Source organism: Phyllobates terribilis, unplaced genomic scaffold, assembly GCF_046119375.1.
Source record: "Phyllobates terribilis strain yellow unplaced genomic scaffold, ASM4611937v1 Scaffold_9__5_contigs__length_417890890, whole genome shotgun sequence".
Lineage (NCBI taxonomy): Eukaryota > Metazoa > Chordata > Amphibia > Anura > Dendrobatidae > Phyllobates > Phyllobates terribilis.
Genome location: NW_027362769.1, coordinates 300156489 through 300174946, shown reverse-complemented (window position 1 = coordinate 300174946; position 18458 = coordinate 300156489).

Sequence of the window (18458 nt, the reverse complement as noted above, 5' to 3'; positions counted from 1 at the left end):
TATTCAATGTCCATATCCAACGTGATTCCAATTGGGCCAATCTCAGGCCAACGTTACCTCCACGTATATTTGATATAATAGAGTTGATACCTCTGATTCTAAGAAGAGAGGCATCACACTTTTGGTGAAGTTTAAAATGTCAAGGTAATGTCTTTAATGTGGAAGTGTCCGTGTGGTCAGATGCTGCAGCGATCCCAAGAACATGTTCACGAATACGTATCTTGAACTGACGAGTCGTCAAGCTCACACAGATAAGTCTGCAAGGACATGTCTCAAAATATATAACGTTTTTGGTGGTACATGTGATAAATTTATTGATCTTATAGGTTTTAGATCTATCTGACTTAAAGAAAATATCACTTCAATCCACATTGGGACAGGCTACGCACCGACCACACGGCACACATACACATCTCCTAGCTTGCTCATCTAGAAAGGAGGTACCAGGAGAGCCCTCATAATGAGACCGCACCAAATAATCGCATACGTTTTTAGAACGTCTGATAGTGATGGAAGGTCTATCAGGAATGAACCTGGAGATAATAGGATCAGCTTTCAAGATATGCCAAGATTTGGCCAATATACCTCTCAATCGAGGAAGTTGTAAGTGAAAATTGGTGATAAACCAAACCTGTTCTTTGGTATTCCTTATATCTCTAGTTCCATACAATAGGCTATGGCGGGATGTAAATCTGGCCCTATTGTATGCCCTCTTCACCATCCGGCCGGTATAGCCACGGGCATAGAACCTTTCTTTAAGTTCCTGAGCCTGCTTCTCAAAATCAATTTCAGTGGAGCAAATTCTCCGCAATCGTAAGACCTGCCCCACGGGAATTGATTGGATCATATGTCTCGGATGTGCCGAGGAGGCATGCAATAGCATATTGGTAGAAGTTGGCTTTCGGAAAATATCCGTCTGATGCAATTAGTGCCAGCCCTTCTCAAGGACACATTCAAGAATTCTACACGATGCTCATCAAACTGGTAAGTGAGGTGTATGTTGCGATCATTAACATTCAACTGGAGCATAAATTCCTTTAATGATGACGTTAATCCTTGCCAGATCGGGAGAATGTCGTCGATGTACCGCGTCCAAAAGAGGACACGGCACTTTGACGCCTGCCTATCTGCCAGGTAGAGGTCCCTCTCCCACAGCCCCAGGAACAGATTGGCATAGGCTGGGGCAAAAGCCGTGCCCATGGCTGTTCCATGGAGCTGCAGGAAGACGGACTCCTTGAAAACAAAAAATTGTGGGTAAGTGTGAATTCCAGTAATTCTAGGATAAGGTCCCTTAGTGACCCAGGTAAATCTGACATCCCCAGAAAGAATTTCACAGCAGCGAGTCCATCCGTGTGTCTAATGTTAGTATAAAGAGACTCTATATCTGCTGTAACTAAGATGGTGTTACTCTCAATATATAGATCATCAACTTTTCTCAATAATTCGCCGGTATCTTTTAAAAAAGAAGGCAAACATTCGACTAGCGGTTGTAAATGAGAGTAAATCCATCTATTGATATGCTAGAAGAAATTCGCCCCTTCCGAGATGATGGGGAGACCAGGCATTGGCATTTTTGTGGATTTTTGGTAACAAATAGGGTGTAGGGATCATTGGTTCAGATACCAACAAAGCAGAGGCAAGTTCTTTAGTAATAATTTCATCGTCAGACGCCCTATTGATAATGGATTTTAGTTCAGCCATGTATGAGAGTAGGGGATTATACGTCAGCATCTTATAACAGATCTTATTATTAAGCTGACAATATGCCTCCCTCTCATATATAGGCTTGTGCCAAATGACAATGTTGCCCCCTTTATCTGCCGGTTTAATTACTATGTTAGGCAACCTCTGTAGGGCCTGCAAACGATCCCATTCATCCTTTGATAGATTGTCTAGCGGGATGTGACGGGGGAGCGCCATCAGTTCCCCAGAGACAATCCGTACAAAGAGATCCACATTGGTGCAGGTCGCGAGAGGAGGGAACTTCTTGGAGGGGGGGCGTCTAGAGATAAAGACCTTACCTCCAGCTGGAGTATTATGTTCAGTAGACAGGTCCTCCAATACCCTTAACGCAGCCTGTTCTTCCTCTGTAGGAAAAAGATCATGAAGACTACCATCCAAAAAGTGCTTCTTAAAAATAAAGGCCCTCGCAAAAATATGTAAGTCTTTGATTGCCATGAAGGCATCAAAGTGAGCTACCTGGGAAAAGGATAGCCCTTTACTCAAAAGAGAAAGATTAGACTGTGTTAAAACATGATCACTCAAGTTAATTACCTTGAAATCGTTCCTTTTAGAGCCAGGAGATTTCTGATCCTGATGTCTATACAGGTGAAAATTCACCTCCCACATTCTCTTAATGGATGTACCAGATCTTGTCACCATAGATGAGGAATATGCTTCAGAGTGATCACTAAGCAATGTGATTGATGAATTGGAAAATTTGTATGAAAAATTAGGGGCTTGCATATTTGATTTTCGCCAGAGATGCACCTTTTTCTGATGATAGTCTCTCATGTCTCTATTAAACTTCACCATTTGCAAGTCATGAATTTTCTTCACCACAGAGTCCAGTGTTCTGTCAATCTGAAGATTAAAGTTTTGTAACTTATCAGATGGACAGTTAGATCTAAGATCTATCTGTGCGGTATTAATTTGTCCATCCAAGACACCGATCGACTTCGAGTTGAGATTAACCAGAAGTTGCATCAGTGACAGAGAACAACTTGTACATATTTCCTCCCATTTGGTAACAAAACAGTCATCGTCAACCGGGAACGTAGGAATAACACATACTCTTAGACCCCTCGGGATCATTTGGCGGCTAATATACTTTTCTAGGAAAACTCGGTTCCACCAAAGTTGTTTTTTTTTAACCTGCATATTTTGAATCGACATGGACTTATCATCCCATCCGTGATCATCCACCACTTGTCCATCCGTCACATTACCCCCAAAGGCCTGTTCAATCTGGCAAAGCCAGGATTTCTCCTTGGCCTTGTAGTCCATAGTTCTAGGAATAAGCCAACCTGTGCAAAACACAGCATATATAATAGATACATTTCATGGAAAAAAGTGGTAGTTTACGTAACCTATAAAAAATAAATAAGAATTTGTACTGTATATATGTATCTCAACTACCATTATAAGGACCATATCAGGGCCAAATCGTCATAACAACAACAGAGCAAACCAGAAAAAACTACAATAAAAGGCCACTAGTATTTAATCAAAGAAATATCCAAATTTTATTAAGCAATCTTAACAGGCACAAAGGGGAATAAAGTGTAGAGTGCAGATGGTTAAGAACCGTAAAAGTCACACCACGTAGCAGCCAACATATAGCATATTATATAACTAAAAACAAGCAAATCTCACCCTGAAGCCGCAGCAGCTCTCCCTACTCTGCCTGATTCCGGGGTAGACTGTGACAAGCATGGCAGCGCCCGGTCTTATATATACCTGATGATGCCCACAAACAACATGGCTACGGCATTACAGTGCATGGCAGGCAATCCCTGCATGTTAATTGGCTCTCTAAAGAGCGCCAAACATGCAGAGAGGGGACCTGAGTTCCCACCCGAGCAACCCGGAAATACTCGCCAAGCTCGTCGAACACAGTGATGCTCGGGCAAGTACCGAGCAGTGGCGAGCACTTTCGCTCATCACTACTCACCACCTATGGTATATTGCTGTGTTTGGTAGAAAATGAATAACTAATTCTTGGTCCATTTTTTCCTATTACCCCTTGTGAAAATGACAAATTTGAGGCTAAAGTAACATTTTAGTGGAAAAGTATAATTTTTTGGTCTCATGGCCCAATCTTATAAAATTCTGTGAAGCACTTGAGGGTTATAAATGCCCACAACACCCGAAGATTAATTCCTTGAGAAGTTAAGTCTCTAAAATGTGGTCAATTGTGGGAGGGGGAGGGCGGAATCTCTGCTTTTTTTCTGACACCTCAGGGGCTTTACTAATGTGACATGGCGTCTGAAATCTAGTGTATTTAAATGTGCCCTTCAAAAGACAAATGGCACTCTTTCTGTTAATTTTCAACCGCATATGTGGTGTGACCACGTTTGGGAGAAAATAGACACAATAGGTTGTGACATATGTTTTCTCCTATTACCATTTATGAAAATGTTAAATTGGGGCTAAAACAATATTTTATTGGAAACAGTGAATTTTTTGTTTTTATGTCCTAATGTTCTAAAGTTCTGTGAAGCACCTGTAGTTTCAAAATGCTCACCACACCCCTATAGGAATTTCTTGAAGAGTCTGGTTTACAAAATGGGGTCACTTGTATGGAGAGTCTTCTGTTTTGGCAAATCAGGTGCTCTGCAAATACAAGATGGCATGCACAATTTATTACAGCCAAATTAGTGTTCATAAATGAAATACCAATCGTTAACAGATGAGCTCTGTTGTGTGCCCAAACAGCAGTTTTTGACCAAATATTGGATTCTCCACGTTAGTGAGAGGTTGTATAACAAACCTCCATTTTCTCTTATTGCCCTGTGAAAATGACAATTTTGATGTTAAATCAATATTTTAGTGGAAAAAAATGATTTAGCATTATTCAATGAAGTACCTGAAGGGTTAACATATTGCCTGAAAGCAGTTTTGAATAATTAAAGGCAGGGCTATGGAGTCGGAGTTGGAGTTGGTATAAAATGGACCAACTAATAAAATATATAATAAATTGGGCACAGTAGTTTGTTACGCTCGCGCCCGGACTGACTGGCGTGTGCGTGGTTAGTGGTCCCACTGGGTCACGAACCAAGGAGTGCCTGGAGGTGCGTGACTAGAGGCCTCGCCAGATCCGACCGCGAACACACGGCGGCTTAATCGACTCCGTGGTCCGAGGAGGGACGTGGGAGGTGGCCCAGGTGCTACTCCAGGTCAGACCCCGGTCACAGCTGTTGACCCACACCGGGGAGTGCAGGGACGGGCAGGTTTGGCTGGTATGCAGACATGCGAGTACTGGCAGGCACGGCTGGTATGCAGACTGTCGGGTACTGGCAGGCACGGCTGGTATACTGACGGGCGGATACTGGCAGGCACGGCTGGTATACTGACAGGCCGGTACTGGCAGGTAGGAAAACAGGCTGGATGGGGACCAGTACAGACTGGCATATAGGAACAGAGTCGCAGGTGCGGTGGACAAGCAGAGCACAGCCAAAGGTGCGGAGGACAAGTGGAGCAGAGCAGAACCGCAGGTGTGGAGGACAAGTGGAGCAGAGCAGAACCGCAGGTGTGGAGGACAAGTGGAGCAGAGCAGAACCGCAGGTGCGGAGGACAAGCGGAGCTGAGCAGAACCGCAGCAGTGGAGGACAAGTGGAGCAGAACAGAACCGCAGGAGTGGAGGACAAGCGGAGCAGAGCAGAGCCGCCTGTGCAGAGGACAAGCGGAGCAGAGCCGCAGGTGCGGGGGACAAGCGGAGCAGAGCAGACCCGCAGGTGCGGGCAGACAGGACAGGGCTCTGTTCACATGGAACAGACTGGGAAACACAGGAAGATAGCTAGAAACACAGGAGGTAGATACGGAGGCAGGGAAACGGGACAAGCAGAACCAGATACACACAAGGTACTTGCTATGAAGTAGGGAGTGGACACAAAACTCACAAACAGAAGTACAGAGACAACGAGTAGGAGTTACATACTGGTTCAGACACTGCAGGAAAATGGAAGGATCGGACATAAAGACAAACAGGTAATGGGCTAGGACACAGTTCAGACAGGAACTGACACTGGAACGAGATAATGGAACGAGCCTGGGCATACAGCCCCCAGGGTGGCGAAGAGACTAGAAGTCACAGATACAGGTAAAGAGCCTGGGTACTCAGCCCCCAGGGTGGCAGAAACAGACAAGATACAGGACAGGAACTGGCAACTCAGTTGCACAGAACACACTGAAAGAAAGTGCTGCTCAGGCACCTCCCACTGGGTGGGGGAGGTTTAAGTATCCAATGACTCACAGCAATAGGCTGGGGACGCATTAGGACTGCGCACACTGTAACTTTAAGAATCAGGAAGTACCAGCTCCGCTGCCCTAAGTCAGCAGACAAGAGACATGCACACAGCAAGTAAAGGAGTATAGTTGCTACTACAACCCCTGGACTGATAGGTAAGTTGGCGGTCTTGCATAGTTGGAGATGGTAAGCCATGTCAGCACGCCGCCAGGGATCTTACATAGTTCACTGCAGGATGTACTGTAAATGTTTTCATAAGAATTTGGGAAAGTGATGAAATGTCCTATAAATGTCTGTTCTATTTCTGATCTAAGGATTTAAGCTTTCAGGTGAGATGAATCTGTGCTGCACTTTATGTACATGCTCAGTAGTGAGGCAGTGCTGTGGAGTCGTGGAGTTGGAGTCAAAGTCAGTGGTTTGGCCTACCAACTCCACAGCCCTGATTAAAGGGGAGTAGTTTTTAAAATGGTTTCACTTTAGGTAGTTTTATCAATATATAGGCCCCTCAAAGTAATTTCAAAATTGCATAGGTCCATAATAGTTAGGATTTGTAAATTTCCTTGAAAATATGAGAAATTGCTACATTTGAACCCTTCTAACATCCTAACTAAATAAGATGTTTGAAAAAATGATGCTGTCATAAAGTAGTCATATGGGAAATGTAATTTATTAATTAGTTTTGTGGTATGAATATCCAAAGTTAGAAAATTGCTATTTTTTTTCTAAGCTTTTGATAAATTTGAGATATTTTCATTAAAAATGCAAAATTTCTACAATTTACAAGTACCGTATTTTTCGGAACATAAGACGCACCTTTTTTCCCCCAAATTTGGGAGGAAAATGAGGGGTGCGTCTTATGGTCCAAACGTTGCGTACCTATGGTGGTGGTGGAGCGGGATCGCGGGGCCTCCTTCCTTCAAGAACCCGGTGGTAGTGGTGGTGGCGGTGGCGGCGGCGGCAGCAAAGGAGGAGGCGCAGGTTTCCAATGTGCATGGCCATCTTCCTGAAGCTGTGATCCACAGGAAAATGGCCGCGGCCGGGCACACCGGAAACCTGCGCCGCTCACTGGCCTGCAGCCAGACACTGCCCGCATCCACTCCAACCCACGCCGGCCCCGAGCCTGACACTGGCAGCATCTCACCTCCTCCTTTGCTACTGCCGCCGCCACCACCACCTGTCCCCAGGCAGGCCTCGGCGGCACGCAGCCAGACCCCGGCCCTCAGGCAGGCCCCGATCGCCAAACACCGGCCCCCAGCTAGGCCCAGAGCCTGGCCCCCAGCCAGGCCCCAGGCCCCCCGCCATGAACTGGGCCTCAGCCAGTCCCCAGGCCCCCAGCCAGGCCCCGGGCCCCAACCAGGCACCGGGCCCCAGCCAGCTCTTCTGCTGCAGCCACCAGGTTCCTGAGGGAGGGAACGGAGGGTCCTGCAATCCTGCTCCACCGCAACTTCCATCTGCTGGAGCACCAGATTCCTGAAGGACCCTGCCTCCTGTGACCCTCACTCCACCGCCCCCCAGGTAAGATACCGTAACTATTCAGACTATAAGACGGACCCCCATCTTATAAAAATATTTTTTTCCTATATTCCACCCAGAATTTGGGGTGCATCTTATGGTCCGAAAATTACAGTAATATAAAGTGCGATGTGTCTCAAAAACCAGTCTCAGAATCACCAGGATATGTTAAAGGATTCCAGAGTTATTACTACAAAAAGTGACACATCAGATTTGAATAATGATGTCACTTTTTGTGGTAATTCATCAAGGTCAAAATTGGCTTTGTCTCTTAAGGCTACGTCTCCACCATCCGGAGCCTGCTGCGGCCCCGACGCTAATGAGTGGCACCATTTTTTTTTATTTTTTTTACACATGTGGACTTTCCTCATAGAGGTTAGGTCTATGGGGAAAGCCCGCATGCAGACCCGCCGTAGAAATTGACATGCTGCGGTCTGGAAAGACGCGCTGCATGTCTGTTTCCGTGGATGTGCTGAGGATGCATAGTGGACATGGGATTTCTACAAATCCCATCCACTGTGCTGTAGCATCTGGCCGTTGCAGTTTGCACACAGCACAAGTGCACTACATCCAATCCGCAGCGATTACTAATCGTGCGCACGTACCCTAAGAACTGAACGATCTGCAGCTTTAACTGGGACCACATAGCCTGACCCAGACTGAGGTGGGTGTCCCAGTGGTCTCTGGACAGGTAATATCTTACAAACCTTGTTCACAACAGAATGTCACAATACTAAGAGTTTTGAGACTAATGTCAGATAGAACCATTTCTGCAACAACCAATGAATTAGTTGTTTTTCCATACTGATTTTCATGATAAGTATACATTTTTTATAATTACCAGCCCAGCCCAATAGGTACTTTTATAAGGCCAGTCTCACATGGCCGATATACTCAGTCTGAGTATAGACCGCAATGTCCGGACCGGCTGTGGGTCTTCTGACACAAACACAGCAATCTCATAGACATACTGTATATGAAGCTATTGAGTTTGGGTTAGGAGAGTCGGGGCCACTCCAGACATCGTGGTCTATAGTTGGACTATCAATGCAAGACGTGTGAAACCGGCCTTAGATGTAATTGTGCCGCTGCTTTTATTTTCTTGCTACTACAACCCCTGGCAAAAATTATGGAATCACCGGGCTCGGAGGATGTTCATTCAGTTGTTTAATGTTGTTGAAAAAAAGCAAATCACAGGCATGGCACAAAACTAAAGTCATTTCAAATGGCAACTTTAGGGCTTTAACCCTCCGTCACATACAATAGGCCTGACAGGCACATTTCTTTTACTTTCATTTCTCCTTGCTCACGAGATTGTGAGGAAATCCCCTCCCTCCAGGTAGTCTCCTGTCTCTAGCAGCTCTGTGAAACCTCATACCACAGTTGGATTGCAGAGCTTCAGGAGGACAGATATAACTGTGCTAATCTCTCAGGCTCATTGTATGTGAACACGTCACACTCAATAAGGTTGGTATTTTATGTTTTTATTCATCACAATTGTTTATTTAGCTTGTTTTATGAATGTATAGCACAAAGTGTGAGGATATTTCATAGAAATAAGGCAGATTAAAAAAGAAAGTGTGCTGCTCAGGCATATACAGTAGTTCCCTAACACATATTCCTTCTCTTGCTTCAGATTATCTGCTGAAATGGAGAGGAAAATGTACAATTTATCAAAAAAACCTTGATGTTGAGGAAGTAACAAACATGCTGTTAGATGATGCAGACCCCACACTGAATGAGGATTTAGGAGAGGAAAGTGAGATTGATTCTCATGATGAGGTGGAAGTATGTGAAGTGGATTCTGAAACAGAGCAAGATGGTGACAGTGATGAGGATGAAGATGTAGAATCTTATTATATCGGAAAAGATAAAAAAAAACAATGGAACAAGAAGCCACTCCAGAAGAAACGTAGGGAACCTCACAACATTATTACTCACCTTCCTGCAGTTATAGGAACTGCAAGTAATGCAAAAACTGCAGTTGAATGCTGGAATAGTTTATTCACAGATGACATTCTGGACTCTATTGTCACATATACCAACCAATATATAGACATTATAAAGGACAAGTTCATCTGCAACAGAACCATCAAGGCCACAGATGAAATAGAACTGCGTGCTTTTTTTGGATTATTAAACCTTGCAGGAGCTTATAGGGCAAATAGACAAAGTTTGGAGGAATTTTGGAGTAAAGATGGGGATGGAGTTGAAAAATTTGGCCTTGTTATGTCCATAAACAGATTCAAGCTTCTAATTCGTTGCCTTCAGTTTGACGACAGAACTACTCGAACCGAACGTAAAACACATGACCGACTTGCTCCAATTCGTGATATATTCCAAAAATTTGTTGAAAACTGTAAAAAAAGCTATTGCCCTGGGGAGAATCTCACTATTGACGAAATGCTCCCTGGTTTTCGTGGTAAATGTGCCTTTCGTCAATATATTCCATCAAAGCCTAACAAATATGGAATAAAAATGTATGCCCTTGTTGATGCCAGTAAGACCTACACTTACAACCTGCAAGTTTATGCAGGAAAACAACCAGAAGGTCCTTACTGTGTCAGCAACAAACCCAGTGATGTTGTAAAAAGACTGGCTGAGCCCTTATTTGGATCGGGTCGCAATATAACAGCTGACAATTGGGTTTCAAATTGTGCTCTGATTGATTATCTGAAAATGCAGAAGCTTTCATATGTCGGAACTGTAAGAAAAAATAAAAAAGAATTGCCTACACAGTTTGTAAGTGTGAAAGGGAGACAACAGTACAGCAGTATGTTTGCATTCCATAATGGAAAGGTTTTGGTTTCCTATGTACCACAAGCAAAAAAAATTGTACTTCTTCTATCAACACTTCATGATGATGATGCCATCGATCCTGGGACTGAGGCACAAAAAAAAACGGAGATAATTAAATTTTATAATGCAACCAAAGGGGGTGTTGATACAGCTGATCAGATGTGCTCAACTTTCAACGTCAGCAGAAACACCAAACGCTGGCCAATGGTCATATTTTTTGCTATGTTGAATTTGGGTGGTATAAATTCACAAGTCATTTACCTTGAAAACAAGCTTGAACCACTCCGTAGACGATTCTATCTGAAAAAATTGGCCCATGAACTAGTGCTTGGAGAGCTACGCAGGAGAAGTATGAAAACAATCGGTATCCCCTCTCGCCTTCAAGTTCAGCTCAAAAGATTCCGCCCAGAAGATGATAGTGAAAATTCACCACCTGCACCACCTCCCAAAAGAAGGAGATGCACCACCTGCACCACGGAAAGCGGAATCAGAAGGCTTTCTAATTATGAATGTCACAAATGTCATAATGCAATCTGCCTGACACATGCAAAAATGATGTGTAATTCTTGCTCTTTGCTCTGCAAGTGTAATTTTTCTGGGGAAACTTCAGGATCTAATTCTGATTGAATATGTGTTTAATAGTACTTAAGGTACCTTAAAATTAAGTTTGTTTCCATAAATTTTCTTTGTAGAGTTTTTTGACAGAGTGGAACTGGGGACTATTTGGCGGGAGTTTTGAAATGTTTGTATTTCAGAGTTATTAGTTTTATGTTAAGTAAATGGTTTTTTTTTGCACCTGATTATGTGTAGTCTCTTTTATTACATCCCTATGAAGGTCACTGATCACTTTTAGAGCACTGAAATTGCAAACATTAGATATTATAGGTATTTTTCTAGCCTGCGCCTGACAGTCACATTGTATGTGAACTCGTTAGAACCGATATTGTATGTGACGGAGGGTTAAATGGAAGAAGTTTGGGACCACCAGAAGTCTTCCTAGACCTGGCCATCCAGCAAAACTGAGCAATCGTGGGAGAAGAGCCTTGGTGAGAAAGGTAAAGAAGAACTCCAAGATCACTGTGGCTGAGCTCTAGAGATGCAGTAGGGAGATGGGAGAAAGTTCCACAAAGTCAAGATCACCGCAGCCCTCCACCAATTGGGCCTTTATGGCAGAGTGGCCCGACGGAAGCCTCTCCTCAGTGCAAGACATAGGAAAGGCTGCATAGTGTTTGCTCAAAAGCACATGAAGGACTCCCAGATAATGAGAAATAAGATTCTCTGGTCTCATGAGACGAAGATAGTACTTTTTGGTGATAATTCTAAGCGGTATGTGTGGAGAAAAACAGGCACTGCTCATCACCTGCCCAATACAATCCCAACAGTGAAACATGGTGGTGGCATCATCATGCTATGGGGGTGTTTTTCAGCTGCAGGGACAGGATGACTGGTTGCAATTGAAGGAAACATGAATGCAGCCAAGTACAGAGATATCCTGGATGAAAACCTCTTCCAGAGTGCTCTGGACCTCAGAGTTGGCCAAAGGTTCACCTTCCAACAAGACAATGACCCTAAGCACACAGCTAAAATAACAAAGGAGTGGCTTCAGAACAACTCTGTGACCATTCTTGACTGGCCCAGCCAGAGCTCTGACCTAAACCCAATTGAGCATCTCTCGAGTGACCTGAAAATGGCTGTCCACCAACGCTCACCATCCAACCTGACGTAACTGGAGAGAATCTGCAAGGAAGAATGGCAGAGGATCCCCAAATCCAGGTGTGAAAAACGTGTTGCATCATTCCCAAGAAGACTCATGGCTGTACTAGCTCAAAAGGGTGCTTCTACTCAATACTGAGCAAAGGGTCTGAATACTCATGACCGTGTGATATTTCAGTTTTTCTTTTTTAATAAATTTGTGAAAATTTCTACATTTCTGTTTTTTTTTCAGTCAAGATGGGGTGCAGAGTGTAATTTAATGAGAAAAAATGAACTTTTTAGAATTAACCAAATGGCTGCAATAAAACAAAGAGTGAAAAATTTAAAGGGGTCTGAATACTTTCCGAACCCAATGTATGTCACACAAAATTGTTAATAAATAACATTTCCCACATGTCTACTTTATATTAGTGCCATTTTTGAAAAAAAAAATTGTTAGGAAGTTATAAGGGTTAAAAAGCTGACCAGCTATTACTCTTTTTTCCAACAAAATTTACAAAACCATTTTTTTAGGGACCACATCACATTTGAAGTGACTTTGAGGTGTCTATATGACAGAAAATACCCAAAAGTGACACCATTCCAAAACCTGTACCCCTCAAGGTGCTCAAAACCACATTCAAGAAGTTTATTAACCCTTCAGGTGTTTCACAGGAACTGACGCAATGAGGAAGAAAAAAATTAACATTTATCTTTTTCTCACGAAAAATTAAATTTAGACCCAATTTTTTTTGTTTTCACCCCAAAATTTTTGTGCAACTTCTCCTGAGCATGCTGATACCCAATATGTGGTGGAAAACCACTGTTTGGGCACACGTCAGGGTCTCGGAAGGGACAGAGAGCCATTTGACTTTTTGAATTCACAATTTGCTGGAAAACATAAGCGGACACCATGTCGCATTTGGAGAGCCCCTGATGTGCCTAAACAGCGGAAACCCCCCACAAGTGACCCCATTTTGGAAACTAGACCCCTCAATGAACTCAATCTAGATGTGTGGTGAGCACTTTGAACCCCCAGGTGCTTCACAGAAGTTTATAACGTAGAACCGTGAAAATAAAAAAAATCACAAAAATTTCCTTTTAGCCCTAATATTTTTATTGTCACAAGGGTAACAGGAGAAAATGGACCTCTCATTTTGTTGTCCAATTTATCCTGAGCACGCCGATACCCCATATGTAGATGAAAACCACTGTTTGAGCATACGGCAGGGTTCGGAAGGGAAGGAGCGTCATTTGACTCTTTGAACACAAAATTGGCTGGAATTTAGAGCGGATGCTATGTCGCATTTAGAGAGCCCCTGATGTGCCTTAACAGCGAAAACCCCTTACAATTGGCCCCATTTTGGAAACTAGACCCCTCAGTGATCTTATCTAGATGTGTGGTGAGCACTTTGAACTCCCAGGTGCTTCATAGACGTTTATAACGTAGAGCCGTTAAAATTAGAAAATCATAAAAAATGTCTTTTAGCCCCAAATTTTTTATTTTCACAAGGGTAACAGGAGAAAATGGACCTCTCATTTTGTTGTCCAATTTATCCTGAGCACGCCGATACCCTATATGTAATTTGGAACTACTTTTGAGGCACAGTGCAAAGGTCAGAAAGGAAGGAGCACCATATTATAGTGCAGATTTTACTGTTATGGTTTGCGGGTGCCATGACCCACAGGGAGAGCCCCTGAGGTGCTAGGACAGCAGAATTCCCCCATAAATTACCCCATTTTACAAACTACACCTCTTAATGAATTCATCTAGGGGTGCAGTGATCATACTGACATCAAGGGTGTGTCACAGAATTTTATACCATTGGGCAGTGAGGAAAAAATAATTAAATTTTTACCGCAAAAATGTTGTTTTAGCCCCAGATTTTACATTTTCACACTGGGATAATGGATAAAAATGGAACCAAAATGTGTCCCATAATTTCTGCTGAATGTGGCAATACCTCATATGTGGCTGTACAGTACTGCTTAGCCATACCGTGACACTCGGGAGGGACGGAGTGCTATTTGCCTCTCGGAGCGCAGATTTTCCTAGAATAGTTTGCGGACCCCATATACTCGTGCAAAGCCCCTAAGTGCTAAAACAGCAGAATCCCCCCTCAAGTGACCCCATTTTGAAAATTATACCCCTGCCAAACATGTGGACACTAAATGTGGTTTAGACACACTGCGGTGCTCAGAAGGGAGGGGGGATTTGGATTTGGGAGAGCAGAATTTGCTGAATTTCTTTTGTGGGGCGAGGAGCCATTTTGTTTTTCCAGAGTCTTTGTACCACCAGTAACGTGGAAGCCCCCGATACTTCCATTAACACATGAAAGACCTCAGTGGGCGCTTTTTACGTGAAGTTTTACATAACATTTTAAATCACTTTTATCCAGCGCTCTACGCTGAGCACTTACTTTGGAGTTTCCATCTAAATCTCCGAATGACGTGATTCAGATGAAACCTGAGGGATCCATTCACTATAATGAGATGAGGCAGCAGAGTTACTCTGGGCTCCGTATGGCCTCTGTTCAGCGTTGTCCTTCTTTTCAGAGGTGCACAAAACTGTGGCCGACCGCGCTTTTATCTACGCCTAAAAAGATGGACACCGCCAAATCATAGGTCAAACGGTGTCCACAGTGCCTCCATCCGCCTCAATACAGGGAATCTTCGATCAGGGGTTCTGTCTGAATCATTTATTTCAGAGATTTCTACGGAAACCCCAGTGTAAGTGTGCAGAGCGCAGGATAAGTGAGTGAGGAGACGGAGTGAGGAGACGGTAATGTCGGATTCACTAAACCAGTTCAAGCGGGGACTGGATGCATTTCTAGATACCAGGCAGATTTCTGCATATACTTAAAAATAAAATAAAATAGTAGGTTGATACAGGGATTTATTCTGACTGCTGGTTTCAGAGTCGGGAGGGAATTTTTCCTCAGGTGAAGATTGGCTAAATCATTTGGGGTTTTTGCCCTCCTCTGGATCAACTTTAGCAATTACAGAACTAACAGGTCGAACTTGATGGACGCAAGTCTTTATTCGGCTTTACTAACTATGTATATGTAACTATGTATAAATGTGAGCCGAGCCATACTGCGATCTTTGGGAGGCAGAATAAACAAATCAGCAGCAGGTGAAGAATTGTTTTTATTTATTTATATATTTATATTTATTATTATTTATATATTTATTGTTCCAGGAGTATGATAAAAAGGCATAGTTACCCATGTGTGTGGTTTTTTTTTTACGCTGTTCACTGAAGGTGTTAACTAGTGTGACAAGTTTATAGGTCGGGTCGTTCAGGACGCAGCAATACCAAATATGTGTATTTTTTCTTTTTTTTACATAAAAATGTGTTTTTATTAGTGTAATATATTTTATTATTTTTTAACATTTTTTTTCGATTTTTACAGGGTTTTTTTTACTTTTTTTTAAACTTTTTTACTTAGTCCCTCTATGGGACTTTCACTTTTTCCACAGGTATAATATATTGCAATGCACTAGCATTGCAGTACATTATACCTATGGTAAAAGCTTCTGAGACCATGTTGTGCATTGGTCCCAGGAGCTTTCCATAGCTTGGTGACCCCGGGTCACCACGGCAACGGTCGGGCCCCTGCGATGACGTCGCGGGGGCGCCGATCTAAAGGCTGAGGGAGCTCCCAGCCCTCTGCCTGCCTTCTGAACGCTGTGATCATGCTCGACCGCAGAGTTCAGGGGGTTAACAGCCAGGGACGGCGCTGACACCGCTCCTGGATGTTTAGTTCTGGAGCTCAGCCACTGGCAGTGCTGAGCTTCGGCACTGATCGGGCAGCAGATGCTGAAACTTCAGTTTGTCCTGCGCGACCATGCTGTCAACGGTCAGTCAGATTGACTAACCGATCACAGCAATCTGGGTGCAGGGACCGACGGCATGGATCCCTGCACTTCTGTCCCTGCCGCTCAGCTGTCTGCCCCTGCCGCTCAGCTGTCAGCACTGAATTGTCACTGCATGTTTACACGCAGTGAAAGTTTAAAGTCATGACAGGGATAACCCGTCATGGTGCGCGAACTGACATCCTGCCATGTCCCCGTCATTGGGCATTAAGGGCTTAAATGTGCATGGAGTTGTGTGGCATTCATCATCTGACTCCGATGGGCATTGTTTACAATGAAGCGGATCAGTGTGGGATGTGGCCAGCGGACGTCCACTTCTCTGCCTTCTTGTGACTCTTCCAGGCTCTCTGTAACTCTGTTGCAACCTGCTGATGACTCTGTGACACTCTAAGCTCAGTGGCCACTTCTGTCTGAGAACATCCTGCTTGAAGCCTCGCAATGGCGTGGTACTGTGGATCAATTGTTAGGTGTCATTTTGGTCTCATGATGGCAAAATGTAAACAGCATGTTGAGGAGGACTGTTTAATACCAATTCTAACTGAACAACCAAAATTTATTAGGCAATTCATGGATCAAACTTTCATGGATCAAACTCCTTGTTAGAGAACAAGTTGTGCAAAAAGTACCGAAACAGTGAACTGTTGGACATGTGTATTCAAAAGTTTAGAGAGGGTCACATTAAGTTCACCTAAAAATGTTAGCGTGCATTTTTAGGATCATCCTGAAATTTCACCCGACAGCCAAATATCCCTAACTTTTTGTGAGTAGTGCAGGTTATGACTCCACATGAAGGTCTTTGGGGTGGAAATGCCGCGGCATTTCTGCACATTTGAACCTTTGTGCGCACAGAAAAGCAGATGATTGGCCCCAGAGCAGGACCATGAGTCTCATTCTCTGGCTGGTCCATGGCAGATGCTATATACATACCATAGAGGGTGTCTCCATAGAACTGATCTGAATTGGCAAAATCCACACCGAAATCCCATGCAATATGTGCAGCAATGCTGTGGATTAAAAGCAGGTTTCATCCAATATATTGCAAAATTGATATTCCGCAGTGAAAAATATTTAGATTTGAGAGTCCTCGATGGTTGATACCTTTTAATGGCTAACTGAAAAGATGGTAACAAATTGCACGCTTTCTAGACTACTAGGTCTCTCTAATTTGATAATCTGCAGTGAAAATCCATAGCATAAACTGACAGATTTAAAGGAAATGTTTAATCAGAAAAGGACTAATTTCTAAATCGCGTTTTTGTCTTACAAACATTTTACAAAATTTTCCCATATCATGATCTGTATTAAAAAAAAATCTTGCAATTTTCTCATTGGCCACTGGGGCATTTTTATAGACTTTTATTCCCTGTCCTTTTAGAGAGCTTACAGGAGTTTTTATATCATCAATCAGGATTACAATGATTGGTGACTCCTCTGTGCACATTTAGTAAGCAAAACTTGGCACTCCAATTGAGTCATTTAAATACAATTTTCAACCCCTTAACCCCCGAGGGTGGTTTGCACGTTAATGACCAGGCCAATTTTTACAATTCTGACCACTGTCACTTTATGAGGTAATTACTCTGGAACGCTTCAACGGATCCCCCTGATTCTGAGACTGTTTTTTCGTGACATATTGTACTTCATGATTTTGGTAAAATTTCTTCGATGTCACTTGCGTTTATTTGTGAAAAAAACGGAAATTTGGCGAAAATTTTAAAAATTTTGCAATTTTCAAAATTTGAATTTTTATGCCCTTAAATCAGAGAGATATGTCACACAAAATACTTAATAAATAACATTTCCCACATGTGTACTTTACATCAGCACAATTGTGGAACCAAAATTTTATGTTGCTAGGGAGTTATAAGGGTTAAAAGTTGACCAGCGATTTCTCATTTTTCCAACAAAATTTACAAAACCATTTTTTTAGGGACCACATCACATTTGAAGTCACTTTGAGAGGTCTTTATGACATAAAATACCCAAAAGTGACACCATTCTAAAAACCGCACCCCTCAAGGTGCTCAAAACCACATTCAAGAACTCTATTAACCCTTCAGGTGTTTCACAGGAATTTTTTGAATGTGGAAGAAAAAAATGAACATTTAACTTTTTTCACAAAAATGTTACTTTAGACCCAATTTTTTTTATTTTCACAGGGGTAACAAGAAAAAATGGACCCCAAAATTTGTTGTGCAATTTCCCCTGGGCACGCAGATACCCCATATGTGGGGAAAAACCACTGTTTGGGCGCACGGCAGGGCTTGGAAGGGAAGGAGCGCCATTTGACTTTTTGATTGTAAAATTTGCTTGAATAATTAGCGGACGCCATGTTGCATTTGGAGAGCCCCTGATGTGCCTAAACATTGGAGCTCCCCCACAAGTGACCCCATTTTTGAAACTAGACCCCCAAGGCACCTATCTAGATGCATAGTGAGCAATTGGAACCCCCAGGTGCTTCACAAATTGATTCGTAAAAATGAAAAAGTATTTTTTTTTCCACTTTTTCATTTTTATGAATCAATTTGTGAAGTACCTGGGGGTTCCAAGTGCTCACTATGCATCTAGATAGGTGCCTTGGGGGGTCTAGTTTCCAAAATGGGGTCAC